A 7,845-nucleotide genomic window follows, 5' to 3' on the forward strand; every position below is an offset into this window, starting at 1 on the left:
TCGCAATGGCCCCACTGCGTTCAACTGCTAAGGGACACGGCGGTGAAAGTAATTTTGCCAAGCCATTCCGGGCCTTCTTTCCGGTCACCGGGAAGGAGCGACATTCAAGCAGTATTATGTTTGATATTTGGTAACATTATACACGTTGGCTCGATGGGTTTTCAAATTCGGATGCGATCGAGTTGTGTGTAAACACCGCGTGGAAATTAATAACAAGCATACATAAACCTTTTCCAACTATACGTATACGGATTTCTTATAGGGATGATTATGAAATAATCTTCCGTTGGTTATTACATTGATGTTCAACCTTGACTCTCTGTAATGGACATCGGCGCACACCCCCATTTGTGCGTGTGTGCCTTTGCGGATAACGAATTTCGCAATTCGGGGAATCTATCCGAGCACCATAGTGTTTGGATTATATTGCTGGTATCGGTATCGGTTGAAAAAGCAAAATATGGAGGAAATGAAAGACAAATTGCAACTCGACGATGTAAATCCTCCTGTGGGACAGAGAGCTATGAATTATTCATATGCTTCCGGTAATGTACCGAATCGATATCGAAACATAAATGTACATGGTTTCGGATTTGAATGTCCTTCCGTTTAATTAATTTGTCTCCTGAGGAAATCACGAGAGCGGTGAAGTTCCCAACGCTCTCAGTTTCCTAGATTGTCGTTCGATGACCATGATATCCTATCATATCTCACTCTGATATATAAAGTACGGATTAGAATGATTAATTCATTCAGAACCATTAGACAAACAACTTCAAACTCGTACCGACATTGTGGAATGCAAATTCGATGGCTTCTGAAACATAAATGAGGAAGCAAATCATTCAGAGAGATATGCTAGAAGAAACACAGGAGAAAAGCCGGAAGGGCAAATGTTTGGTTCTAGGGATTAGCTGGAAAAATATTACCAAAGAGTAATTCAAAATATATATATATATATATATATATATATATATATATATATATATATATATATATATATATATTAAAATGGATTTCTGTCTGTCTGTCTGTCCGTCTGATTGGGCATATTGAGGTATTAGGGTGCAATAAATGTTTCTATGGTGGTTAGATACCCGTCCCCCCTCTTTCTTAGGGGGGCTGCCAATCAAATGAATTTCAAATTTCTGCATTACTCGAGAATTAACGGCTATCCATTAATGAAACCAAATTTGGCATGTGGAGGTTTTAGGGTGCAATAAATGTTTTTACGGTGGTGAGACACTCCACCCGCTCTCTAAGGGTGGGCTGTCATACAAATGAAATACAAATTTCTTCATAACTCGAAAACTAATCAAGCGAATGGAGCCAAATTTGGCATGTGAAGGTTTTACGGGGCACGAAACGTTTCTATGGTGAATACACTCAACCCCCCTCTCTAAGGGGGGCTGCCATACAAACGAAACACAAACTTCTGCATATCTTGAGAACTAATCAAGCACAATTTGGGATGTGAGGTTTTTGGGTATGAGAAATGTTTCTATGATGGTATGACACCCCTCTAAAAATGACAATTGAAATTTTTCGGTAAACTTTGAAGGAAAAAGGGAAAATTCGAAAAAATAAATTCCCATATCTTCTCCAATTAGATTTGCGCTAGCGAAATTGATTTTTGTTCGAAGCTGAAAATGGATTTTAATGTGATGAAACGCACTCCTATATCTTCTTCTATCTATAACAAAAAAGGATCGCCGGATGTCAAAAAACAAATTTTGGGCGGGACGAAGTTTGCTGGGTCAGCTAGTTTACAAAATAGAAATTCAATTCGCAATATCCAAAATACATATTTTTTAATTTTTTTCAAAATTTTTTCATGCAAAATAGAAGTCATGCAGAAAATTTGGAAAATGGGCCCAAGATGGTAAAACTATTTTTGACGAACTTTGTGGAACATTGAATTTTTAGGAATTTTTGAAACTCCGAATTTTTGTATGTTAACAATCATTTTTAGCCACAAATTATGAATCCTGATGTGATTTGAAACAAAAAAGGTTATTATCAATCTCCTTCTAAATGTAGCCATTCTCAAAATATTTAAAAAAATATTTTCAATATGTTGTATTTTTTATAGTAAATAATCCCTTTTAATATGTTTGTCGTGTTATACGTGTTATAATTTCCAACAACTTTTCCAAATACATCATCATGGTTCATTTTTTGACTCAAGCGTAACTTTTGAAAAGGGCGTATCGATTTGAGTAAGAGAAATCTTTGATAATTTATATCTCAAAAATATGAGTCATACCGAAACAGTGTGTTAGAAAGAGTTATAGAGTATTGTTGGCTTAATTTGAAAAAAATATACACTGAGAAGAAAAATTAGTACTCTTTTTTTTATTTACAAAATAAAATTTTAATTTGAGATATAAAAAAATATGTATTTTTTGTATATTTTTTTATATTTTTTCATATAAAATAGAAGTCATGTAGAAAATTTAAAAAATGGGCCCAAGATGGTAAAACTATTTTTGACGAAATTTTAGGAATTTTCGAAACTTCGAATTTTTGTATGTTAGCAATCATTCTTAGCCACAAATTGTGAATTCTGATGTGATTTAAAACAAAAAAGGTTATTATCAATCTTCTCTAAATGCAACCTTTCTCGAGATATTTAAAAAAATATTTCTAATTTATAATCTTTTTATAAAATAATCTCTTTTAATATGTTTGTCGTGTTATACCGTCATGTTCATGAAATTTTATGAATTTTCTTATAATTTCCAACAATTTTTTTGATTGATTGTAGTTTGTATTAAAATAAAAAAGATTTTTTAGTTTCGCTACGTTTTGTATTAACCTACATGTCTTCGAATGTTTCGTGACGTAACTCCTAAACATATGTCTTTACCATAACGATCGTAAACGCAATTTTTTTAAATTTTCTGCATGACTTCTATTTTGTATGAAAAAATTTAAAAAAAATTTAAAAATATGTATTTTGGATATTGCAAATTGAATTTTTATTTTGTAAATAAAAAAAAGAGTACTAATTTTTGACGTAGAACTACGTCTTTCATTAAGGGTGCCAAATCAGAAAACAGGTCACGTTTTTATGAAATAAAGTTAACGTTAATAACTATCTTTCCCGCGAACGGATTTTGGCGATTCACATACCAAACGAATCGGAAATTCTCTAAGATTTGTTTGATACGCTATACATTATAATCCCATAGTCTGTATATGGTTTAAATTATTTAAAAAGGGAAGCATTCCCATTTCCTTATACATTTGTTCTGTCCATTTGGTTGCTTTCCCGAACAGAGCTCTCAATAACGAGCAACTTATCGACGAGCAACGAAGGGGAAACCTTAGAGGCGAATGAACTGAAATGTTTAAACCCTCTTAAAGTCAATAAGAAGAAGAAGAAGGGGAAATCGTAAGATGTAAAGTCTCCGTAAACAAAGGAAAAGAAGAAGAACGAAGGGGAATATTTGCCTAGAGTGGATCTCGCTGGGGTAAACTTTCATTCTTCGTGAGGAAATCGACTGAACAACATCGTTGCTGGGCGAGCTGGACAGCGAGGGATCGAATGCCTTTCTCAGGGCAACGGGGGTGGAGGGGTAATATTCTGGATAAAGTAAAGTTTTCCAAGAGCCTTTTTGAAGGTTACAGACGAATGCCAGTCGTAAAACTGCTTTCAACTAGGATTACATTGCACTAATCTTGATAATAATGAAGCAGTGCTACTCTTTTCGAGGTTGTGTTGAGATTAACAGATAGAGTTTATTTCGTTTTTTTAGTCACCAAAAAAGTAAATGTCGTTCTGAAATGTTGTATGTGATTTGGTTTAGTTTGCCAGTAGCAAAACTTTCTCCACTAAGGATGGCAGCTGCGTTTATCTTGAGCATGTATTGTTCTGCGAGCATAGGAATAAATCATCAAACAATTATCGTCAAATGATTCTACAATAAAAAAAAACATTTCAGGGCGACCAAACTGGTAGAATGGTTCAAAATTTTCGTAGCATTATAAAATAATATCCGCAATTATAAACAATCGACTTGAATTAAACTACAGCGTAGTTCTACGTCAACAAAGCGGTCGTGGCTTGAACACAACCTCCTATAATTTTTTTTCTCAGTGTGCATTTTTTTTCATATTCAACCATCAATACTCTATAACTCTTTCTAAGACACTATTTCAAAAAACTCATAGTTTTTGAGATATAAATTATCAAAGATTTCTCCTACTAAAATCGATACGCCCTTTTCAAAAGTTACGCTTGAGTCAAAAAAATCCCAATTGCTGTGAAAAACTCATATTTCCTCCAACCCAAACGGAATACACACTTTCATTGGAATCAAAAATGCATGTTACTGTTTTACAGTGGAATTGTCGTAGTCTTATCCCTAAATTGGATACATTCAAATTTTTAATTCATAAGTTCAATTGTGATGTTTTTGCTCTGTCCGAAACTTGGCTTTCTTCGCGAGATGATCTCTCTTTCCACGATTTTAATATTATACGCTTGGACCGTGATGATAGATACGGAGGGGTGCTATTGGGGATCAATAAGTGCCACTCATTTTTTCGAATTGACCTTCCACCTATTGGAGGGATCGAAGCTGTTGCTTGTCATGCAAACATCAGAGGCAAAGACCTCTGTATTGTCAGCTTGTATTGGCCTCCGAGAGCTGCGGTTAGCCGCAAACAACTTGATGACATGTGCTCACTCCTTCCTGAGCCACGATTGATCTTGGGAGACTTCAACTCTCACGGAACTGCCTGGGGGGAACAGTACGACGACAATCGTTCATTGTTGATATATGACCTTTGTAACAGTTTCAATATGACCGTTTTGAACACTGGGGAAACAACACGGGTATCTAAACCTCCTGCTAACCCAAGCGCTATTGACCTCTCGCTTTGCTCGAATTCACTATCGTTAGATTGCAAGTGGAATGTAATCCAGGATCCCAACGGTAGTGATCACTTGCCAATCAAAATTTCCATCACCATTGGGTCGAATTCTTCTGAATCTATATATGACCTCACAAGACAGATTGACTGGAAAAAATATGCGGACGCGATTACTCTAGCCATCAATTCCAGAGATGGTTTACCTCCATTGGAGGAGTATAACTTCCTTTCTCGTTTGATCCATGACAGCGCGGTTCGCGCTCAAACGAAACCCATCCCAGGTTCCACCATTCGCCGAAGGCCTCCCAATCCATGGTGGGATAGCCAATGTTCAAAGCTTTATGTAGAAAAATCGAACGCATTTAAAGCTTTTCGGAAACGTGGAACCCCTGAAAATTTTCAAACGTATTTAACCCTTGAGAATCAGTTCAAAAATTTGACCAAAGGGAAAAAACGTGCGTATTGGCGAAATTTCGTGGGAGGTTTGTCACGAGAAACGTCAATGAAAAAATTATGGAAAGTGGCTCGAAAAATGAGAAATCGCTCTTCAACAAATGAAAGCGAAGAATATTCACATCGATGGATTTTTAATTTTGCACGGAAGGTTTGTCCTGATTCCGCTCCTGTGCAAAAAAATGTTCGAGATATACCACAAGATAGGTGCGATCTTGATTCCGAGTTTTCGATGGTAGAATTCTCTCTTGCTCTCCTTTCATGTAACAATTCTGCTCCGGGATCGGATAGAATTAAGTTCAACTTGCTGAAAAACCTTCCTGATGTGGCGAAACATCGCTTGTTGAATTTATTCAATCGGTTTCTGGAGCATAATATTGTTCCAGATGATTGGAGACAAGTACGAGTTATAGCTATTCAAAAACCCTGAAAACCCGCGTTCGACTTCAATTCGTACCGCCCAATAGCAATGCTGTCTTGTATACGGAAATTGTTGGAGAAAATGATCTTGTTTCGCCTTGATCGATGGGTTGAAACGAATGGCCTACTCTCAGATACACAATATGGGTTCCGCAGGGGCAAGGGGACGAATGATTGTCTTGCGTTGCTTTCTTCAGAAATTCAAATGGCTTACGCCGGAAAAAACAAATGGCTTCAGTATTCTTGGACATAAAGGGGGCCTTTGATTCTGTTTCAATAGAGGTTTTGTCAGACAAATTACACTCTCGGGGTCTGCCTTCTTCTTCTTCAATGGCACTAACGTTCCTAGAGGAACTTCGCCGTCTCAACGTAGTATTACTTGCGTCATTTTTATTAGTACTTAGTTAAGATTTCTATGCCAAATAACACGCCTTGAATGCATTCTGAGTGGCAAGCTCTAGAATACGCGTGATCACAGTGCAAGTCGGAGGAAATTTCTTTGACGAAAAATTCCCCCGACCAGAACGGGAATCGAACCCGAACACCCGGCATGTTAGTTATGACGCTAACCACTCGGCCACGGGTGCACAACCTCGGGGTCTGCCGCCTCTATTGAATAATATGTTATATAACTTGCTTTGTGAGAAGCATTTGAATTTTTCTCACGGAGATTCGGCAGTAAGTCGGGTCTCTTACATGGGCCTCCCCCAGGGCTTATGTTTAAGCCCCCTTTTGTACAACTTCTATGTAAGCGACATCGACAATTGCCTTACACAAAATTGCAGCCTAAGACAACTTGCAGATGATGGAGTGGTCTCTGTCGTAGGATCAACAGAATCCGACCTACAAGAACCCTTACAAGATACTTTGAACAATTTTTCAACCTGGGCCATTGGGCTAGGGATCGAATTCTCCACGGAGAAAACAGAGATGGTGGTTTTTTCTAGGAAGCATAGACCAGCAAAACCAAAGCTTCAACTTTTGGGTAAACCGATCACTCATGCTATGTCATTCAAGTATCTTGGGGTTTGGTTCGACTCCAAATGTACTTGGGGGGCCCATATTAGGTATCTGAGTAAAAAATGTCAACAAAGAATAAACTTTCTTCGTACAATTACCGGCACCTGGTGGGGAGCCCATCCCGAAGATCTTATAATGTTGTATCGAACAACTATTCTCTCAGTGATGGAGTATGGCAGTTTCTGTTTTCAATCAGCTGCCAAAACACACTTAATTAAACTCGAGCGAATTCAGTATCTTTGTCTCCGTATTGCGTTGGGATGTATGCCCTCAACGCATACCATGAGCCTCGAGGTTTTGGCAGGCGTACTCCCACTAAAAGATCGCTTCAATTTATTATCTCTTCGGTTCCTCATCCGGTGTAAGGTTATGAACCCATTGGTGATCGGAAATTTTGAACAGCGGATCGAGCTAAATTTTCATTCAGGATTCATGAGCTCATATCATGAATTCATCTCCATGCAGGTTGATCCTTCTTCGTATATTCCCAACCGTGTTTGTTTTCCTGACTACATCAATTCCTCTGTACATTTTGATCTGTCCATGAAGCAAGATATACATGAATATTCGGATTATCAACGATCGAGTATCGCTCCAACGATCTTCGATGCAAAGTATGGGGGTATCAGTTGTGATAATATGTACTTTACTGATGGGTCCACTATAAACGAGTTCACAGGATTTGGAGTGTTCAACAAAATTTTCAGCACCTCCCATAGTCTTCAGTTTCCTTGCTCAGTGTATATTGCTGAATTGGCAGCGATACACTGGGCGCTGGACAGCGTCGCCTCACGACCTGTTGAACACTATTACATTGTAACGGATAGTCTTAGCTCCGTCGAAGCTATCCGTTCAGTGAGGCCGGAAAAGCACTCGCCGTACTTCCTTGAGAGAATACGAGAAATTTTGAGTGCTTTATCCAGACTCTGTTATGTCATTACCTTTGTGTGGGTCCCTTCTCATTGCTCAATTCCGGGTAATGAGAGGGCTGACTCATTAGCAAAGGTAGGTGCGATTGAAGGCGATATTTATCAGCGTCAAATCGCCTTCAATGAATTTTACTCTTTAGTC

Source organism: Toxorhynchites rutilus, chromosome 3 (genome assembly GCF_029784135.1).
Source record: "Toxorhynchites rutilus septentrionalis strain SRP chromosome 3, ASM2978413v1, whole genome shotgun sequence".
Lineage (NCBI taxonomy): Eukaryota > Metazoa > Arthropoda > Insecta > Diptera > Culicidae > Toxorhynchites > Toxorhynchites rutilus.